The 13,055-nt window shown below is 33.8% G+C and overlaps 3 long non-coding RNA genes across 5 annotated transcripts; 1 reads left to right on the forward strand and 2 right to left on the reverse strand.

Annotated features, from left to right (window-relative positions):
* Positions 1-3,585: 3,585 nt before the first annotated feature.
* Positions 3,586-4,855, reverse strand: LOC121230653 (uncharacterized). The gene is made up of 2 exons (XR_005928700.1): positions 4,004-4,855; positions 3,586-3,841 (listed from the first exon to the last, which is right to left on the reverse strand). It is a non-coding gene; the product is annotated as an uncharacterized lncRNA (long non-coding RNA).
* Positions 4,856-6,624: 1,769 nt separating this feature from the next.
* Positions 6,625-9,805, forward strand: LOC107961681 (uncharacterized). 3 transcript variants are annotated; one of them, XR_001701358.2, is made up of 4 exons: positions 6,644-7,009; positions 7,092-7,215; positions 7,655-7,824; positions 9,498-9,805. It is a non-coding gene; the product is annotated as an uncharacterized lncRNA (long non-coding RNA). The 3 variants fall into 3 exon arrangements; XR_001701357.2 differs by lacking the exon at positions 7,655-7,824 and having other exon boundaries at positions 6,625-7,009; XR_005928699.1 differs by having other exon boundaries at positions 6,633-7,009; positions 7,092-7,824.
* Positions 9,806-10,431: 626 nt separating this feature from the next.
* On the reverse strand, positions 10,432-12,181 carry LOC107961682 (uncharacterized). The gene is made up of 2 exons (XR_001701359.2): positions 11,458-12,181; positions 10,432-11,059 (listed from the first exon to the last, which is right to left on the reverse strand). It is a non-coding gene; the product is annotated as an uncharacterized lncRNA (long non-coding RNA).
* Between the last annotated feature and the right edge of the window lie 874 nt (positions 12,182-13,055).

Here is a 13,055-nt window from a genome sequence, read left to right on the forward strand (position 1 = left end):
CTCTATTAAAGCGATACCCAAAAGAGCAATAGTGGCGACAAGCTCTTAGTTACGGGAGAAGGGAGAGGGACCACAATTTAGTAAGTTAAGGAAGTCGTTGGGTAAAGGGAAAAAATGGGAACCTGCGAACATACAGGGTTTGTTTCGAAATGCAGATTTTCTGCATTAAGCGGAGGCCAATCTTGGGCTGAATATGGGGGGGAAACTAGACTATGATATTAGGGGATCAGAGAATATTGATTCAAATAGGGACCTAATAAAGGAGGATTGCCCTATGGAGATTGGGGAAAAGAAGAAATGTTCTCACAGTTCTCTATTTTCTTTAGTTTTTGGTGAAATAGATTTGGGGAAAACTATTTATGAGCATAGTTATGTTCATGATTTTGAGATATCGGCTGGCTTTGCATGGCATGGCAACCAGATGAAATGAAAATCTTATGCTGGAATATTTAGGGAATGTGGAACCCCTGGTAAGGCGTCATTTTTGGCATGTGTTGAGGGAGACTAATCCCAATGTGGATTTTTTTATGGAAACTAAGCTACATAGTTCGAAAATGGAGAAAGTTAGAAGGAGTTGGGGTATATTGGAAGGAATTAATATAAGCAGTTATGGTACAAAGGGAGATTATCTTTAGGTTAGAAACAAGGGCTTAAAGTGGTTTTAAGAAGCTTCTCGATGAATCATTTTGATGTGAATGTAGAGGAAGATATGGAAGATATTAGGTACCGATTTACTGGTTTTTATGGGCATCCGATGAAAAATCTAATGTATTACTCATGGGATTTATTAACAGATCTCTCAGTCGAAAGTGATGAACTGTGGTTGGTTTTGGGAGATTTAAATGAGATTATGTATTCCCATAAAGAGAAAAGGGAAGGTTGAGGGGTGAACGGTCTATGGAACCTTTTCTGTTTACTCTTGATGATTGTGATTTGAAGGATGTGGGTCATGAGAGTCAATAGTTTACATGAGAACATGGGAGATTGACTCATAACAATATTTAGGAAATGTTGGATAGAGGGGTGTCAACTTCGGGATGGAAGGACTTATTACCAAATTATAGCTAAGCATTCGGTCATTCGGTATCTGATCATTTTCCTCTTTTACTTAGTACTTGTGGTTGGATAAGAAGGTAAGAACATAGGTATCATAATTTTAAGTTTGAAGTAGCTTGGATCCTTAAAGAGTTGTATGAAGATGAGGTTTGTCGACTTTGGGTCAATGTGGAAAGTTCGGTTTCTGACAGGCTTCGATCAGTAGGGAGGGGTTTAGTGTAATGGGTTAGGGAGATTCGAAAGTTTTCGCATATGAATACAGAATGGCTAAAACTTCGACTAGAGGTTTTAAATAACACACCCTCAAATGATGAGACACTGGAGGAGTTAATTATTATGAAGTTGTAATTAAACTTGGATATTGACAAAGGGGAGAGGTATTGGGAACAACAAGCATGAGCTAACTGACTGCAAAACTAGGATCAAAACACTGGTTTTTTCTGTTAAATGGCTACTCAACGTAAAAAGAGTAGGAATATTAGTTGTTTGGAGGATGGGGATGGACAGGAGCAAGTTGGGATTAATGAGATTGACCAATTGTGTGCCAATATTTTACAGATTTGTTTACTTCAAGGGTAAAAGTGATAATTGTAGTCTTTTTTCGAGAATTCTGATTTATGTTACTAATGGCATGAATGACTATTTAAATTCGAGGTTTACAGAGGAATAGATTAAGGTGACAGTTAAGAGTACGCATCCTATAAAAGCACCGAGGGACGATGGAATGCCACATTTGTTTTATCAACAGTTTTGGCACATTATAGGTAAAGACGTTAATAAGTACTGTATGGATATTTTGAATAATGATGAATCTTTGTCAGATATTAATCACACCAATATAGTTCTTATTCTGAAGCTATATAATCTTATTAATGTAACACATTTTAGGACAATAAGTCTATGTAATGTATAGCTTAAAATCGTTACTAAGGCTATTGTGCATAGAATGCAAATGATAATGCCACATTGTATTGACGAAGCGCAAAGCGCGTTTTGTACCAAGAAGGTTAATAATTGATAATGTCATTATAGCTTTTGAATTGTTACACTCATTTAAGAATAATGTAGGGGATAGGGGTAGGTCCTTTCCGCTCAAACTTAATATGAGCAAAACATATGACATAGTGGAATGACATTTAATTGAAGATGTTATGTTGCAGTTTGATTTTGGGGAAGGTTAGGTCAAGTTGATCATGAGATGTATTAAGCCTGTCAACTATTCTGTTGTGTTAGATGAAAGATTAAGATGACTTATTTTTCCTTCTCGGGGGTTATGTCAGGGTGATCCACTAAGCCCTTTCTTATTTCTCTTTTATACTGAGGGGTTGTCTATCTTATTGTGATTAACATCATAGGATGGGCTTGTAAAAGATGCAAAGACGAGTCAATTAGGACCGATGGCGTCGCATCTATTTTTTGCCAATGATAGTTTAATTTTTGGAGAGACAACAGTGGTGGGGGTGACAAATGTTAAGAATTTACTAAAGAATACGAGGACTGTTCCGGGCAACTTATAAATTTTGATAAATCCCTAGTCTACTTTAGTTCCAACGTTAGTACTGAGGCTCAACAACTAATTGAAGGGGTATTAGGGGTGAGAAGCTCAATGGACCCAGAAAAGTATTTGGGGCCCCTAATGGTGATTGGTCATAATAAGAAACTTATTTTTCATGCTATTTTAGACTACATTCATGGCAAGATAAATAGATAGTGCAATCGCTGATCATCACAAGGAGGCAAGGTAATTTTTATTAAATCCATTTTACAAGCAATCCCGAATTACGTCATGTATTATTTTTTGTTGCCAAAGACTTTTTGTGAGGAAATTAAGGCCGTGTTTAGCCGTTATTGGTGGAAAAAATCCCAATCAAATAGAGGAATATACTGGTGTTCTTGGGAGAAATTGTGCAACCTAAAGAAGGGTGGAGTTTGGTATTTAGGCAACTAACTAAATTTAATGTTGTTTTTCTGGAAAAACCTAAAGAAGGGTGGAGTTTGGTATTTAGGCAACTAACTAAATTTAATGTTGTTTTTCTAAAAAAACAGGGTTGGAGGTTGGTATGCAATCCTACTTCTTTAGTGGCACATGTTTTAAAATTAAATACTATGCATGAAGTGATTTTTTGAGTTTAGAGTTAAGAGGTCAACCTTCAGATAAATGGAGAAACATTTGGGCAGTAAAAGGGCTTTTGTTGAAGGGTTGTCGCTGGCACGTTGGTGATGGCAAATCGATATTAGTATGGGATGTATCATGGTTATTTGGAGATCAACCATATATTGTTTAGTCTTCTAGAGTGAATGGCGTTGTTAATGTTGCTAATCTAATTGATGAACGATATGGTATTTGGAAAGAGAATTTGTTAACCGTACCTTTGTTGAACATGAAACTAGGAGAATTTTGAGTATCCTTTTGGCAAGGAATACACAGTACGCAATGGATACCAATTATTGTTGAGGATATTCATTGGTACTGCTCGTGATTTGTACAGCGAGATTGAACCCAAAAGACGACAGTTATACAAACAAATGTAGCAAATAAAAGTACTAGAGAAAATAAATATTACATCATGGTGATTAATACATAATTATGTGTACACTAGATCTAATCTACAACATATAAGGCTTGTGGTAGATGCTGCTTGCTAGGTGTGGTCTGGAGGCAGAGACCAATTTGCATGTTTGTCGTGACTGTCCTTATGCTGCACTTGTTTGGGAACAGCTGAGAGTTAGGTGGGATCTGAGCTCAAATGGGGAACCATTTGGTCACTGGCTTAGTTGCTTGTACCTTACAAATGATCAAAAGCAGACCTTGATTATAGTCACCATCTAAGCACTATGGATGTCAAGAAATAAGTTGATGCATGAAAGAGAAATACAAACTGTCAAGGATTTGTGTACTTTTGTATTGGGCTATGTTAAAGAATTAGAATTGCTACAGATTACTTACTCAAGGGTTTCGCATAAGCATACCATTTGATAGCAACCTCTAGAGGCACAGTGGGTTAAAACTAATTTTGATGGAGGCTTTTATCGTGACCTGCAGGCAGCAAGTGTAGGAATAGTAATTAGGGATGTTGATAGGCTACTCATAGGAGCGACATGCGATTGGAAGAGGAACATATTATCAGCTGAAGCGACGGAGGCATTGGCCACGGTTATGGCCATTCGGTTTGCCCAAAAAATGGGGTTTCGTAGAGTTATTTTTTAGGCCGATTCAACGACGGTTATCTCTAAGTTGCAGGTGTAATGTTTGGACAGATCAGAGATTAAAAATTATATATGGGATGCTAAACATCAACTTATAGATTATTTTATAGACCAAATCAACAAAAATGATTATTTTACAAAGCTTTGGAATCTCCCTTCCGTAAAATAAAATACATCTGTGGAGAGTTTCTAACAATGGTTTAGTCTTTTTAGGTCAATGGTTTACGTGGAAATAAGGTAGACTTCCAAAAAATAAGATTCGTGAGAGAATTGATAGAGGAGTGGCAAATCCATTATGGTGGGAAAGGTTTCCGAATTTCTCAGTTCAACATAAGTGTCATAGTATTTCCGATCATTGTCCTATAATTCTTAATATAATGACACATGGAAGGGGAATATTTGCGAATAGTAAAAGCCCATTGCGATTCAATGCTAACTGGATACTAGAAAACGATTTCGAAGAGTTAATCAGTCAATGGTGAGATTTAGGAGAAAAGGATCTGCCAGAGAAATTAGAAGATCTGAAATTGAAATTGAAATCTTGGGATAAATCTAATAGCAGATCCATATGGAAGACTAGAGATGAATTAAAATCGCGACTTAACAATTTAAATCAAGAAGATATAGATGGAGACATCTTGGTTGAATTAACAGAAGTTAAACTAGCACTAAATATGGAAGTCAACAAGGAAGAATTATTTTGGGAACAACGAGCAAGAGCTAATTGGTTACGAATAGGGGATCGAAACACTACTTTCTTCCATAATTTTGCAACCCAGCGTAAAAGGAGAAATACAATAAAGATTCTGGAGGATAGAAGGGGTGGATAGGTGGAAGGTGACAACGCCATTATTGAACTTGCAACTAATTTATTTCAAAATCTATTCTTTTCCAAACCGTTACAAAGTGGTGAAAGGCTTAAAAGTAAAATCCAACCGTGCATTACAAAATCTTTAAATGAGGAACTCATTAAAGAATTTAAAGAAGAAGAGGTAGTGGAAGCATTAAAAAGTATGACACTTCTCAAAGTATCCGGAAAAGATGGATACCCAATGTTCTTCTACCAAAAATTCTAGCATATTATAGGAAATGACGTTGTTAATTATTGCCTCCAAGTACTGAATAATGAGAAGAATTTTGAGGAAATTAACAAAACCAATATTGTCCTTATCCCTAATGTACAAGCCCCTACGAATTTGGGACAGTTTAGACCCATAAGTCTTTGTAATGTCATCTACAAATTGATCTCAAAAGTGGTGGTCAATAGATTTCGAAGGGTGCTACACTTACGTATCGAAGAAATGCAATGTGCATTTGTCCTAGGAAGACAAATAACTAATAACATTCTGATTGCTTATGGACTTTTACATTCCTTCAAAAAAAGAAGAAGAAGAAAGGAGGTAAAAGATCTTTTGCCTTAAAATAGGACATGAGCAAAGCTTATGACAGAGTGAAGTGGAATTATCTTGAAAATATGATGAAAATATTAGGTTTTTACTACAGTTGGATAGATCCTATAATAAGGTGAAGAAGGACAGTGTCATGCTCGGTTGTACTTAATGGGATTCAAGGGACAGAATTCAAGCTGACAAGAGGAATAAGACAAGGAAACCAACTGAGCCCATACTTATTTATCATATGTGCAGAAGGCTTCTCTAAGCTAGTAAATAAGGCTAAAAGGGAAGGGAAAATGAAGGGGCTAGAGTGGGCAGAGGTGAGCTAGCTATCACTCATATTTTCTTTACTGATGACAACATATTATTTCGGAAAGCAATAATGAAAGGCGCAACTTCAATGAAATCAGTAGTTAATGAATACGAAAGTATTTCTGGACAACTGGTGAACTTCGAGAAATCATTGATTTACTTCAGTAAAAATGTACAATACAACCTTAAAGAGCAAATAGTTTTGGGGTCCAAATTTTAAATAGTCCAGAAAAATATATGGGTTTACCAACAATGGCAGGGAGGAGAAAGAAGGGTGCATTTCTAGAACTAAAAGAAAGAGTTATTCACAAATCGAATAATTGGAGTATCCGTAATTTGTCCTTTGGTGGTAAAGAAGTTTTTATTAAATCAATTTTATAAGCACTTCCGATATACTCCATGCAATGTTTTAAATTACCAGTATTGTTTTGCAAAGAATTAGAAAATCTGATGAGTAAATTTTGGTGGCGTGGTGTAATTGGTTCACGATGTGTAGTCCAAAAGCATTTGGAGGTATGCGGTTTAGGGATTTAGCAATGTTTAATATAACCTTATTGGCTAAACAGTGATGGAGACTAATCACCCAACTTGCTTGTTTGTTTACGCGTGTTATGAAGTTGAAATATTATCTGCGTGATAAGTTTTTAAATGCAAGATTAATTACCCCTCTTTTACTTAGCGCAGCATTTGGAACGCACGAAGCTTATTAGAAGAAGGAACATGCTGGAGGATAGGGAACGACGAATCAACAAACATCTAGGCCTTGTTTGGTTCACATGAATGGCTTAGCCATTCCTCCCTTATTCAACACAATGATCTTATTCATGGGTTTGGTTGGCTGTAAAGCCTATTCAATGGAATAGCTATTACAGCCTTATTCCTCAAAATCACTGAATAGCAATTCAACGTCATCACTAATGAATGGCTATTCAACGCTTCCAGTAATACAAAAAATTATTTTTCTTTCCTTTTCCACCCATCTCACATCTCTTCAAATTCCCTACTTCTATCTGAGAGTTTTTCAACAAATCTATCGTGCGGTATGAAATTTCTCTGTTTTATTTAAACTTTTTCTTCTTACTTTCTATTTACCCTCACCATTCTCCCAATATACCTGTATAGAACGTTTGGAGTGAGCAAGAAGAGGGGTTTGAAAAACCAGCAGCAGCAGCCATGGTGAAGAAGATTAGCGTCACAAATAAAGCCTTGATTCCAGGTTTAATCAAACCCTCAAGAATGTCCAAGGGTACCTCTTTTTAATCGTTCCAATTTCCCATTACTTTTCTTCCTCTATTTTCTTTCTGGTTTCTCAATGTTGATTTTTGATTGTTCTTTTTCATTGGATTTAGAGAAATACCTTTTGATCTTTCGAATTTCAGTTTTGATTCTGAATTCCCGTGGAAGAATTTTTCCTCTTTTGGGAGAAATTTTGATTTCGCAAAAATTTTCAATTAGGTTTATTGGGTTTAATTTGTTACGGTTTGCACTTAGATTGAAAGCGCCTTTTAGGAATTAAAGCGAGATCTCACAAATTCTACTTAATGGCATGACCTAATTTTTTTTCTTTTGGAAGATGATCCTTTCATCTTTGTGCTTAGATCATAGTATTTATCTATTTTTCCCTAAAAAGTCTGATATTTTGGTTTATGTAATTTGATCATGGCATTGTTGTTGAGGAATCATAGGCATCACAGGGGGTTCAAAAAGGGTTGCTCATTATCTTTTAGCATGGAGGGAGAGGCCATGGATTTGGCATATTAAATAGTTGTTTCTTCATATTAAGAAGTTAGAGAGGTAGGAGATGGTTAAAGTGGTAAAGGCAAGGAGAAATTTTGTGCTTGTAAGGAAGAATTCGGTAAGTATTCCTTGAAATTTACACACACTTACTCATTTAGTTAATTGTCAAGTCGAATTAAACTAGTTGGTAACTTCAATTAAGTTGTCTGAATTTTATTATTAAACTGTCAATTAGTTGCTGTTGATTTTTGGTTAGGAGCAAATAAATCATGTTGGAAATTTGAAGAAATGGTTGTAAATAAAAAAAATGATTGTTGTTGGTTATGGTGTGAGTTTAAGTTATTTCTTGAATGATTTATTGTACTCTAATGCTGGTATGTGTGATGAAAATTGAAGGAAAAGTCTTGATGATTGTTAGTTGTTGAGTGAATTGTCGAGGAATGCAAACTCCATGCATGCTGTCAGAATATGACTTTTTGTAATGAAATTAAGGTAACCTGCTGCTGGAATTGATTAAATATTAATGTCCTAAGCTGAAATTAGAAGACGTCATAGTTATAATTAAGATTTCCTACTGCTTGATCTTGATTAAAATGTAAGCATTTATGCTGTAAGTATTTATGTTGTCTTAAACCATTATCTAAAGTGGATTAATTGTCGTAACTTAAACGGTCTTAATAATGAAATTGTGGTATCTTCAAATGAAAAATTAGGAGGGGTTATAGCTGTGATTTATAGTGCTTTGGTGCCGTGGTTAAAATGTATAACTCTGGGATTGATATTGATGATGTGTCGTTAATGAGTAAACTGCGTTTTATTTGCCGAATGACTTGTTATTTTAGAAGTACAAATTGAGTGTTGCTAATGGTGAGTTTTCTTTAAACTCGTTTTGTTATTTTCATGCTTAATATATATATTAAATTAGAATTGATGTTTCGGTTTTGATTTAATGGCTGAAAATGTTCTTTAAATTTTCAAGGCTACTTACTATCTGGCATTAGCTAGATTCGTTTATTGTAAGTTTAAATGTTGCTCGGAAATAGTGTAAAAATTACTGCTATCCAATTTTGTGCCCTTATTTTGCTGTCCAAAATTTGAACAAATTAATGGATCTATTTTCATGTTGATTGAGGGCTGTAAATACAGTCCCATTTGTTGCATTATGCTATTCAGTTTTGGGATCAAATAATTAAGTATTGCTGGATTAAAAATCATGGATTGTTGCTGTGATGAACTAATAAATTTTAATACTATTGAGTGTGTTCTTGCGGGATACAAATGCCCTGCATGTTGCTGTCTTGTGCTGTCCAAAATAGGACAAATTGAATGTGCTTGTGAGTGAGTTTTTCAAAGGAAACTTTGCAAATTCTCATGTTTAAATTCTGAAGTTTGCATGCAGGTAAGCTATGGTTGTAGGGGTTTATAAATCGAGTTTAGTAGCTAAAATATTATGTTATTCTTACTAAGTTCGGTTGTTAGTAGTGAAGTGAAAATTTGACAATTAAATGCTTAAATGACTGCTGGAAACTACAGCTTGAAAGCTCATTATTCTAGCATATAAATTCTTATTTGAATGTGTTGTAATATGTAGAGCAATTGGTCTGCTGCATGTATGAAATAAAAGAAAAACAATAGTTGTTAAATATTGGTTTTTGTTGCTGATCGAAAAGGTTAAATTCGTTGTTAAAGGGGATGTAAATTGGTGTTAATTAAGCTGTCGGATAGGGCTAATAAAACAGTTTGAATGTGATGCTATTAAGCTGATTTAATGTAAAGTGAACTTTTTTTCAGAAACAAGCACATTATGATTGATCTTGGCATCGATAATAACAAGATTAACTGGGCTCTCAAGGACAAACAGGAGTTCAGAGACATCATTGGGACTGTATACCGTGAGGCATGGAAAGGCCGTGGTTTGAAAGATTACTCGAAAAAGTACTGCTATTGAGTATTCTTCCAACATGTAGTTGATCAGAATGTAAATTGTATGTAGATATGTGTGTCATTTGCAATGTTTGGTTGCATGAATGTGGAGGATAATCCAATTTGAGATGAAACTTTGAAATATATATTTTATGTGCTCTTTTGATGCTTGTTTACAGTATAGCACCTTAGCTTGGAGTGACTTTCCTTACAGTTGTTTGATAAGAAACAAGTGTTTTAATTTAACTATATAAAAATATAAATGATATGTTTATAAAGATGATAATATGTTGATTCAGCCATGGTTGTAGACGAATCTTCCAACTCAATTGAAGATTATATAAACTTGATTTTTATTATATAAAAGATAAAAGAAATTTAGTAAAGGAAAAAAAAGAGTGCAAGGAAAAAATAAATGGATAATGGAACATTTAGCACATTAAATATGTGTTTAAAAATAATAAAGTAGTTATATATTATTTTTATAATATTATATATTATAATTTTATTAATTCATAATTTAATAATAATATTAAGAATGTTATTAAATTATATATTATTTTATTAAATTGTATTTAATAATACTTATGTTAAAATATGATTAAATTATTTATTATTTATTTTTATTTTTATTAAATTATATTTAATAATAATTTTATTAAAATTTAAAAATAATAATCATTTATCTAAAAAAATTCTACTAAGGGTATTTTAGTCATTTAAGTCTTTTTCCTCATGCTATTACAACATCTATTCCATTCAACCAAACACAAGAATACTATTACAACTCTATTCCATTCCATTCAACCAAACAACTGAATTATTCATTACAGATCTATTCTATTAGAGCTCTATTCCATTACAACTCTATTACATTACAGCTCTATTCTATTCCTCTCAACCAAACGTGCCCCTAAAATGATTCTTGGCTACCTACCCCTACTGATGGAAGAGTAAAGAATCAAGACATAAATATCAACCATTCAAAAGTAGCAGATCTAATTAACAAAGACTCATTTTTATGAAACTACGAGGTAATCTAGAACTTACTAGAAAGGGATCAAGCCAAGGCAGTCCTGTCTACTCCATTGGTGAGCAGGACTCAACCGGATGTTATAATATGGTGAAGGGACAAATCAAGCGAGTACACAGTTTAGAGTGGCTTTAAATGGCTAATGACTAATACCCTACAACTACAGGATTATGTTATAGACCAAATCAACAAAAAAGATTATTTTACAAAGCTTTGGAATCTCCTGATCCCCAATAAAATAAAAATACATATGTGGAGAGTTTCTAACAATTTTCTTGCGACGTTCAGTAGCCTCAAGCTTCAAAGACTCAGGAACGGTGTTGCATGTCCAATCTGCTCTGTTGGAGAAGAAACTGTGGAACACCTTTTTCGAGATTACGAATTCACAAAACAGGTCCTGCAGGAAGTTGGGTTGGACGTTTAGCACATAAACACAAATCACACATGGAAAAAATGGTCAACCTCTTTCTTTTACATAAACAACATTAAAGTATGTGCAACCAGGGCAATTTCTATTTGGCAGTCTGGTATAACAGAAATAGACTTTACCACGAAGGAAAAAAGAGAAGAGTACAAGAGGTTGTGGGTTTTATTAGAGCTTATTTACGAGAATTAGAACAAGTTAACTCCTTAACAGAAGCTAGAATTAAACTAAGAGAGGATTTCTGGAGACCTCCCAAAGCAGAACCAGTTAAAGCCAATTTTGACGCATCATTTTCACAATAAGACATGACAGCAACAACGGGAATCATTATAAGAAATTATGAAGGTCTTGTAATGAGAACATGTACTTACCCGTTAGGAATAATATGGGATCCGACCACTACAGAAGCAAAGGCGTGTCTTCAAGCCATCATATTTGGGAAAGAAATAAGTTTTCGAGATTTGGTTGGAGAAGGTGATGCTCTTACAGTCATTAAAAAGCTTAAATCAGAATCAGCGGATAGATCGACGATTGACAACATTATTAATGAAATCCAAAGCAAAAGATTCAGTTTCGGTAACTTATCTTTTGAGTTTACCCCTCGAAAGACAAATGAAGCAGCGCACACCCTTGCAACTCGAAGGTACAATCTGACTAGCCCGTCCTATTGGATCGAAGAGGTACCGATGAAGGTTGAACTCACAATCATCAATGACCAAAGAAGATATTTGAATCGGTAGAAAAAGGTCATTTCTGTCTAAGTCCGGAGCTGTATTGCCAAAATGAATGTCCTTTCTTCTCTCTGATGAACTCAGATTTAGGAGATATCTGGTATGGCGCTTCAATGGGATCATCTACATTGCTGGAAAGGAGTAGCCAGTATACTCTATTAAAATGTCTAAAGATGCAAAGAAGAGGAAATGTGTTTTTTGAAAGACGATAGAATTTATGTTTATGTTTCTTTAGTTTTTTCTTTTAGGTTTTGCTTGCTTAGGATTTTATCCGTGGCCTTTAATTTTCCTTATTCTTTTAATTTTTTTAGGAAAACCCGAGGCACCGCCTCGGTTACCAATACTTTCATGACAGCTGTTAGGTCAACTGTTTAGTATAGATTTTTGATAAGTGTACTACATCTCCTCTTTAAATGGATTTTATCTCAAAAAAAAAAAAAACTTTTGGCTTGTCCTCTGAATTAGATCACCAGTATTTAAATTGATTGAAACAATTGTTAATCTGTTACAAAAATAAAAAATTCAGAAAATTCTGAAAAATCATATAAAATATAAAACAAGAAATAAGAAAAAACACACACAAATAATTAATAATATAAATATAAGCATTATTTTCTAGATTATTAAATATTTACAGTAACTTAAATCTATTCAAACGATTTTTTAACCATTTTTACTTAATATAAATGGTTTTTAACGCGATCAACCAATTTTTTATCTGTTGATGCTATCAGATTTTTTACAACCATGCTAATGCCCTACACATATGTATTGTTCATAGAAATAGTGGATGGCCCAATTTAATCCAATAGCCTTTAGTTCTTCAACTTAGTAATTAGGTTTATTTTAGTATTTGTATTTTATTTTTTCTATTTTAATATTTAAATATGTCAATTAGATTTATTTTGGTCTCTAAATTTGAATTCCATCCATATTTAATGACATAGTACATTGAGATTATATTGCATCATTACCTAAATTTTTTATTTTCAAGTATGGACATAGTACAATATTAAAATGCCACGTCATCCAACTATTATATTTATCAAGTTTAGTAATCAAAATAAATTTAATTGTTAGATTTAAATATTAAAATAAAAAAAATAGAAATATTAAAATCAATCTAATTTGTGAGACTTAAAAAAAATTATACAAAGGCAAAAGGACAAAAAAAAATTAAAGTGACAAATAATCGCAATTTCCACACCTAATTTCATACTATAAGTGGGATTATACTA

The sequence above is a fragment of the Gossypium hirsutum genome, chromosome A06 (genome assembly GCF_007990345.1).
Source record: "Gossypium hirsutum isolate 1008001.06 chromosome A06, Gossypium_hirsutum_v2.1, whole genome shotgun sequence".
NCBI lineage: Eukaryota > Viridiplantae > Streptophyta > Magnoliopsida > Malvales > Malvaceae > Gossypium > Gossypium hirsutum.